Raw genomic sequence first — 7,887 nt, forward strand, 5'->3', positions numbered from 1 at the left:
TTCAAATCTGCCATGCCTGTCTTCAAATTTGTGTTCAAATCTATCTTCAAATTGTCCATCTTAGCTTCCATGCCATTCATCTTAGCTTCCACACCATTTATCTTAGCTTCTGTTAACTTTTGTGAGCGTGACATTTGTTGCACCTGTTCTTGTAATTTTGATATATCATGTAGCATTTCTTCCTCTTCTTCATGAGTCATGAAAGAGATTTCAGGTTCCTTATTAGGTGTTTGCATTTTCTTTCCTCGGTGCATCAGTTACCGCTAATAATTCTCTATTATTCCCTTTGAATTCCTTCAAAATAAATTTTCAAACAAATCTTAAGCAAAAATTAAAAAAAAACTACACACATTTTTTCACTTTGTAGGAGCTCGATATTGCCTCTGATGTATCTCCGTACTTTCCAATCATCTAGTTCTGAAATTGCTACCTGTAGTAGCCCTTTGTGTCCTCTTTCCAATGCCACGGGTCTGACCCAAATTGGATTCTCCAAGGAAGAGTTATGTGAAATCTCCCATAGTGACTTGATTATAGACTAGTTCAGTAGAGCGAACTTGTACGACATGCCAAGAGTCCCTGTTTCAACCTTTGGATTTGAGAAACACTTATACGAAACTACAGCCTGTCCTCTTTCTGCACCTTCTTACGAAATTTCAATCTGATCCCCAGAGAGAAAGTTATGACGATTTTCCCCATGTCACCTGTTTGGAATGTAATTCAGGAGTCTGCAAAAAGACCAACTTCCTTAGATCATAACTCCGCAAATATAGCGCGAAACGCTCTAAAATTTGGACCCAAGGTTCAGCGCGATTTCTTCTCAAATGGGTTTTTTTTTGCGACTTCTGAAACGTCACAGAAAAAAAGTTATATCGAAAATTCCACGATGACCTGTTTGGAGCAGCGAAACCCTAGAACCCAAAGCTCTGATACCAAATGTTATGGAACCAGCTCAAGAAAAGATAGAAAAGATAGATCAATGCCTTAGAATTCAGCCTCTTCGAGGGGGAAACCTCCTTTACATTACATAAATGAACAATTCTTTAATGATACAAATGAAAAGACCTCCTTTCTATATATAGGAGTCTAAGGGGTCATAACATAATCAGAGTCGACATAACAATAATAATGTAAGGGCACAATAATAACAATAGTGGGCTTCTATGGGGCACATTAGTAACAATATGGGCACTACATGGGTACACAATATAATAAATGGGTTGTGCTAATAAAAATAAGGGGTTACACTAGTAGTATAGGGGCCTAACAGTCACTTCCCACAGAGTTATTTGGAGATGAGGTGGGAGAGTTCAGAGGAGTGACCGATATGCAGGGTTCCTTTCCCTTTGATGAATGGGAAACTCTGACAGGGGAAGATGATGAGGATGGAATGTAGGTGATATGGGAGGAGGATGGAACAGAGAAATGGGGTGGAAGTATAGGAGAAGGGACAGGGATTTCCTTACAGGGAACAGGTTCCGGAGGGGGAGATGCAGCTGGAAGAGTAACAGCTTTCCCAATTGATGCTACAGGTTTACGGGGGGGAATGGGTGAAGGAGAGTCAGCCTTCGAAGATAAAATCCTTGTGGAATTAGAAGGAGACAGCTGAGGGGATGAAGTTTTTAAAATACCTGGTGAATTGGACTTTCTGGCAGGCCTCCTCCTTTGAGCTTCCTCCTCCTTTCGATAGATGCCAGTAAAAGAATTATATGCGTTTTCCTGGAATTTCCTTCCATGATGCCGGCCCTCCAGGCGAAAGGGACATCACTCCTTAATGTGACCAATTCTGTGACAAAACGAGCATCGAAATGGTACCCCCCAAAAATCTAATCTCTGCTAAACATAAATATCACCCCAATGAAGATCAATATGGTCTAGAAAACCTCCCCGATACTCCTTTTCAATAAGAATCCATGCGACTCTTATTGTACAATGGATTATATCCAATATACCAGTGATGAAGAGCCAAGAAACTCTTGCCGTGAACCCATGGAATGTTACGAATTATCTCTAGATCCTCGACGCTCAGGAAATGAAAGTTGTACCAGTTCTTCATAAGACGGACAATCATTGGAATGTATCCGAGAAAGGATTTCCATTTAGAGCCCAACCAATTCCTCATCTGTGAATCATCCATGTCAGGAAAATACCAATGTCCAACAAGTGCCCGTTTCTGTAAGCTTGCAATTCTATCAGACAGGAAAAAACTATCCAGGTTGATGGTTGAGGGTGGCGGAATGGTCTTAATAGGACGTTGTTTCAATTTACGTCGAGGTAATTCATATTCACCACCATGATACTCACGTGCCAAGTGAGTTGATGGAGAAATAATTAAATCCGCTAGTGCGGACTGCCAGTCATCCTTGTGACATCGTCCACCGTGGAGCTTCTCTACTTCAATGGTAGCCCGCACCATCGCAGATGAGGCAGACACGTCAGATGTTATCTCCATCATACTGAAAAAGGAAAGTCAGAGCATCAGCTACCCTAACAGATGAAATAAAGGCTCGAATGTGCGGGAACAAGTACCGAAAGATGTCGGTTACAGGAACGGAAGGCCAGACAGTCACTTCCAGATAAGGATGGGAAATTTCAAGTGAAGCGAAAAATCTAGCTATTTAGAGAGACTGACAGAATCTAGGAAAACATTGTGCGAGATCAGCCAAAAGGGAGAAAAACATCCGGGCTGGTACAATTTCTGACAGGATCCTTATGGGAATAGGTATGGGGAATCAGAAAGAAACATACAGGCCATTATGGACGAGGAAAATGGCGGTGTGGGCCAAATCTTCACATGCTATCATCTGCCGGTTGATTTTACTACAAGCTAATCTTCCCTCCACCCCCATGGAAAACAAGGAAAATTGACCAAGTGAAACCCGTTGACAGAAACCCGAGGAGGAGGCCGAAATCACTGATAACGGTGAAAACAGCACAAACAGGACACATGAACCCTAAAAAATAACCAGACTGGTTCGGGGAAAAAGTAGCCAGGAGCCCTGAAAGCTCCAGAAAGTGCTTCAGGCCATAAACAGAACAAGAGCTAACAGAGCTCTAGTCTGAGAGAGAGGAAATCCTAATCAAAATCTAAGCAACAACAAAAACAACCATGACATTTAATCCACCATTTCCCAATTCGACAGCTGAAATCCAAACAAGGACGGGAAACTATACATACACTTGGTAAAGGAAAACAAAAATTATTAAACAATTTTATCTCATAAATAATGGCTTTCAGGCAAGCAAGAACCTTATTCTCAGAGCATAGAGACATACGACTTCTTGAAATCTATAGAAAAACAGGGTTACCCAAGAAGAAAGCAACGATATCTTTGTTATTTCCCTTTTCTTAACCTAAAGCCATTAAGAGTAGATGAAGAAATAGTCTGCATACCTTATTACAGAAGACATGAAGCCACCAAAACGAGCCCACCGAAACCGTCGTTTAAGCCACCCGAGCCGATAAACCAAGTACCTTCCGATTCCCATGTGGTAACATAACATTTTGAGCTATAAATAACAGAAGGAAACCATGGAACTGCACCGGGGCTGATTTGCAGGGACCTAAAGAATGGTATAAGCAGGAAATGACCCTGAGAAAGAGAAGTTTAATACGAGACTCCTCACTGGTTACAGAGGAAAAACAAGAATAGAAGGTCAACTCCTGGTAAAAAATAGGCATAGATGGTTTGAAGTCGAATGGATTTTGACACGATACAAAGTTCAGACCTCCTTCGAAGGTCCGAAGGAGACGGGAGCGAAAAAGCTGGTGCGCCTCATGAGGGAGCCATGCAAGAGCATGCAAAAGATCTTCGTGGCGCCTAGAAACAGAAACAGACAAAAATCAGGCTCAGGTGTGGATCCGAAACAGTAAGAATCTATGCCCCGACACATATCGGCAAAAACTCCGCTTCTGGATCAGAATAACCCAAATTTTACCTTGTTAAAAACCTTGTTCAATGCTTATACCAGCTGTCCCAGTTCTGGCCACGTCCCAGTTGCTATTGGTCGTCATCTTGGCTGTCTCGGCTCTGCCATATTTACGATAAATGCATTATTGGTATACGATCACTTTGATAACAATATATATTAATACAATGCAATACATGGTCGTAACATCGTTGATTTGTGTTACAAGAGCATTCACAATCTTATTTTAGTTTTATGTGGTTGGCATGTATTGTGTTTTTGCACTGTGATTTGTGTAATAGTTGTATTGTTATTGTGTCATGTTAAAAAGAAAACTGTTATTATTATATTTGGTTTATTATTTATGTTATTGTGTTATATGGGTTATTGTATTAATTGAGTATTACGCATTATAAATGTTGTATTGGATTGATTTTTTTTAAAGAAGTTTCAATTAACTTTTCACAAGAGTGTAATATGTAAAATTGAATGTGAAGTTTATTAAGTAATTGTGAAGAGTTTTATATAAAATAAGAGGTTGCAAATTTAAATTTAAAATTTGTTCTAATTTTTTTTGGTGCTTTTTTTTATGTAACTAGGTCGTATGGTTTATTTTTTTTGGTCTATTTACAAAAAAAAAAAAAACCTCATACAATCACACATGAACATGTCCTTGATGATCCAGTACAAACTTGGCACCTATGATTTTGAGATCAACACCTCAAAATTTATGCTTTGATACTGTGTTATAATTCCTACAAACCTAACACTTGACACTGAATTCCTAGTAGGAACTAATCTACTAATTAGATGCACAACTAGGTTCCTAAAACAAAATTTAGTAGAAGAAAATTTACCAATATCAATCACAAAAATGACAACAAATTCCACCCAATTAGAGTTCTTCATTAAAATTCTTCAAAACTTACTTAGGCTCCCTTCTCAAGAAAATGTCCCAACTGAGGAAATGAATACAACATTGGATTTAATCTAGCTGATCAAGCTCTCCTTGGTTAATATGGATCTCCTTACTGCCCCTTTTTCAAACCCAACACACTCATTGAGATGTCTCTCTCAATCTTGTGTTGTTGTATGATATGTTCTCCTTCTCCCTAGCTTTACTTTTATAACTTTACATTGAGCTAAATCCCTAACCCTAATCTCCAAAGTGATTGAAAAATAATATTAGATCTCACCTCTCTTGAGAACAAGGGTTGAGATTAAAACATATTCAATAAAGTAATTTTCTTTACTTTTCCTAAGTTTACTTTAGCTCAATAATCCAACATAATAATTGTGTTTTTCCTAAGTCTAACTTAGGCTAAGTTACAAAAACAACTTTCTCACATTAGAGAAAGTGTCTATGGAGATCTTGGGAGACTTCTGCAAGCCTAGACACTTAGGCCCATGTGGAAGTACCCGCTTGAGCTACAAACATCAACAAAGGATTTAGGTTCAAAGAGATATACCTCGTGTTGGATGATTTTCTTTAAAGTTCCCATAAAGAGGAATAACAAATTATCCTATGTAATTTTATTTACTCTGAGACTCAACTTTTGGAATTGTTGAATGTGTTATGTAATCAGAGCATTTTGTGAAAGATTTTCCAATTTACTAAATCATGTATTTCTATTAATATCCCTATAATATGCTATCAATTCCTATGTAAAAACGAACCAAGATACAATAGAATCCTTTTTCCTTTTACAAATTCATTAATACCATACAAATTGATCTTGTTCTAAATACATAGGTGCCAAATATATCTTAATGTTGTCAAATGGTGTAGATCAATTTTTTGCTCAATTTAAAATATCCATGTTAGAGGATTATTACCATCAAACTTACTCGTATCAATCTTTAGAATGTAGTAGGTCCTTGGTATTGACTTGAAACCCTAATGATGTGGATTTTGAAGTGAAAAATATGATTATGTTTATGAGATTCATTATTTGTGCTCTATAATAGTAATAAAAAACTCTACATGTGCGATTAAGTTCCAACACAATCATTCTCCTTATATTCATGATTTCTTTGGATCTTAGTATCCATGTTAGGAAAACACTTTAAGAGACTCTTTTCCATGGAATTTATGGATTTCATATTTCTTCCTTGATAGATTTTTGTATTTCTTCCTTAGTTTTATTCATGGACTTCTCTATTTCTTCTTGGATATTTTGCATTTCTTTATTTTTTCCTTCATCCTTTGTTCCATATGTGACAACTGACCTTCCAACTTGGATACCCACAATTAGACATATTATATTTCTTCATGAGTCATGAATGAACTTTATGGATGTTTAAGTAGTGATGTAACTTTTAAATAAACCTTAGGATCCATGCGAGTATATAACAATGTTTCTCTTTTTCCTCTTTATCACAAAAATAGATCTTCTAATCAAAATTTATGCCAGTTGTTACGTACCTTTCAAAACCCTAATTTTTATACTATCTAGACGACTAACCTTTGTCTTGATATACCTCTAAAATTTGATTCCTTTTGAAAATGAAATTTTGACATGCACTACTGTGATATGTTTTTTATGAATTCCATAGGTCAAACCAACATTTGATGTGCCAAGTGAAAGTTATGTTAATTTTCCCAAACTTGTTGATTTTTAGCCTCTTCCTAAGAATAAAATTTTATAACATGCAATGTGTCCAAATATTCAAATATGGTTCTCAAATTTTTACTTGAGGTAATTTGCTATATCTCCTTATACCTTTAGAAATTTCACAACTTGAAGTGTCCCCGAAAAAATGTTATAGTGACACTGCCATGATCACATGTCAAAAACTAATTTAAGGACCATTCAAAAACCCTAACTTATACAAGGTATATCTGTCAAATTATAGTGAACTAGAATATAATTTTCTTATGAGAAGTACCTTGCGATTTTTCCTCAATATGCTCAATATGTCAAAATTTGAATCTTCCTAGAAAAAAATTATTTCAAAAATTCCAAGATCGCTCATTTGAGACTGATTTCTGGACCATTTAGAAACGCTAACTTCCATAGGGTGTATTTTTGAAAGTATATTGAATTAGAATCTAAAACTGTTACTAGAAATACCTCGAGATGCCTTCTCCATTTTCAAAAAAATTCATGGTCTAAAAGGTCCTAGAGAAAAAGTTATTTTGGAAATGACGAGATGACGTATTTGTAGTAACAAAATCCTAGGATCATAGCTCCAATACAAAATTTTATGAACCATGTGCGTAAAGAATTATAAGAAGGCAATATTTATAGTCTACTTCGAGGAAGAAACATCTTTTTTATAATGAATACAATGTAAGAGACAAAATATGATGATTCTAAGACTAGTTCCCCTTAATATCTCTCTCTCTCTCTCTCTCTCTCTCTCTATATATATATATATATATATATATACAATGAAATGTTCTAGTTGACATGACAATATAACAATATAAATGTAATAACTCAATATATCTATGCCTTAATAAGGAGTTTTGGGGTTAACATGGGGCTTATACAGGGCTTAACAAACCCCCACTACTCAATTAGGTATTAGATCTCTTTGGTGAGTAATGGGCATGAAAAAATTATTTTTAGACAACCCAAAACAAACCAACAATGTTTCATTTTGTGGTTGGCTCTTTTTTGGGCATATTTGGGCAACCAAAACTCTAAACACTAAAAATAATCTAGCAATATTTTCTCTAAAAAATGGTAGCTCTCTACTCATGGAAATAGCTACTCCAATCACTTGTGTGTCTCTTATCTCTTTTTGTATGGTGTGCATGAACTTGTGGAAGTATAATCCATAGGTTTTTCCCCATTTTCCCACAACACTTGTGGGTCAATGCTAAATTTTGAGATGTGTATTTGCCCATACTGTCCAATGAATTTGATTGGAAGAATAATTTGTTATTGATGTCAAATGATGACTTGGTGAAGATACCAATACCATAGATCCAAGAATCACATTAAGCCCTTTCCAATGAGTTATATTATGCCT

The sequence above is a fragment of the Pinus tabuliformis genome, chromosome J (assembly GCF_031772625.1).
Source record: "Pinus tabuliformis cultivar Carrire ecotype Pingquan chromosome J, CPIR1, whole genome shotgun sequence".
NCBI lineage: Eukaryota > Viridiplantae > Streptophyta > Pinopsida > Pinales > Pinaceae > Pinus > Pinus tabuliformis.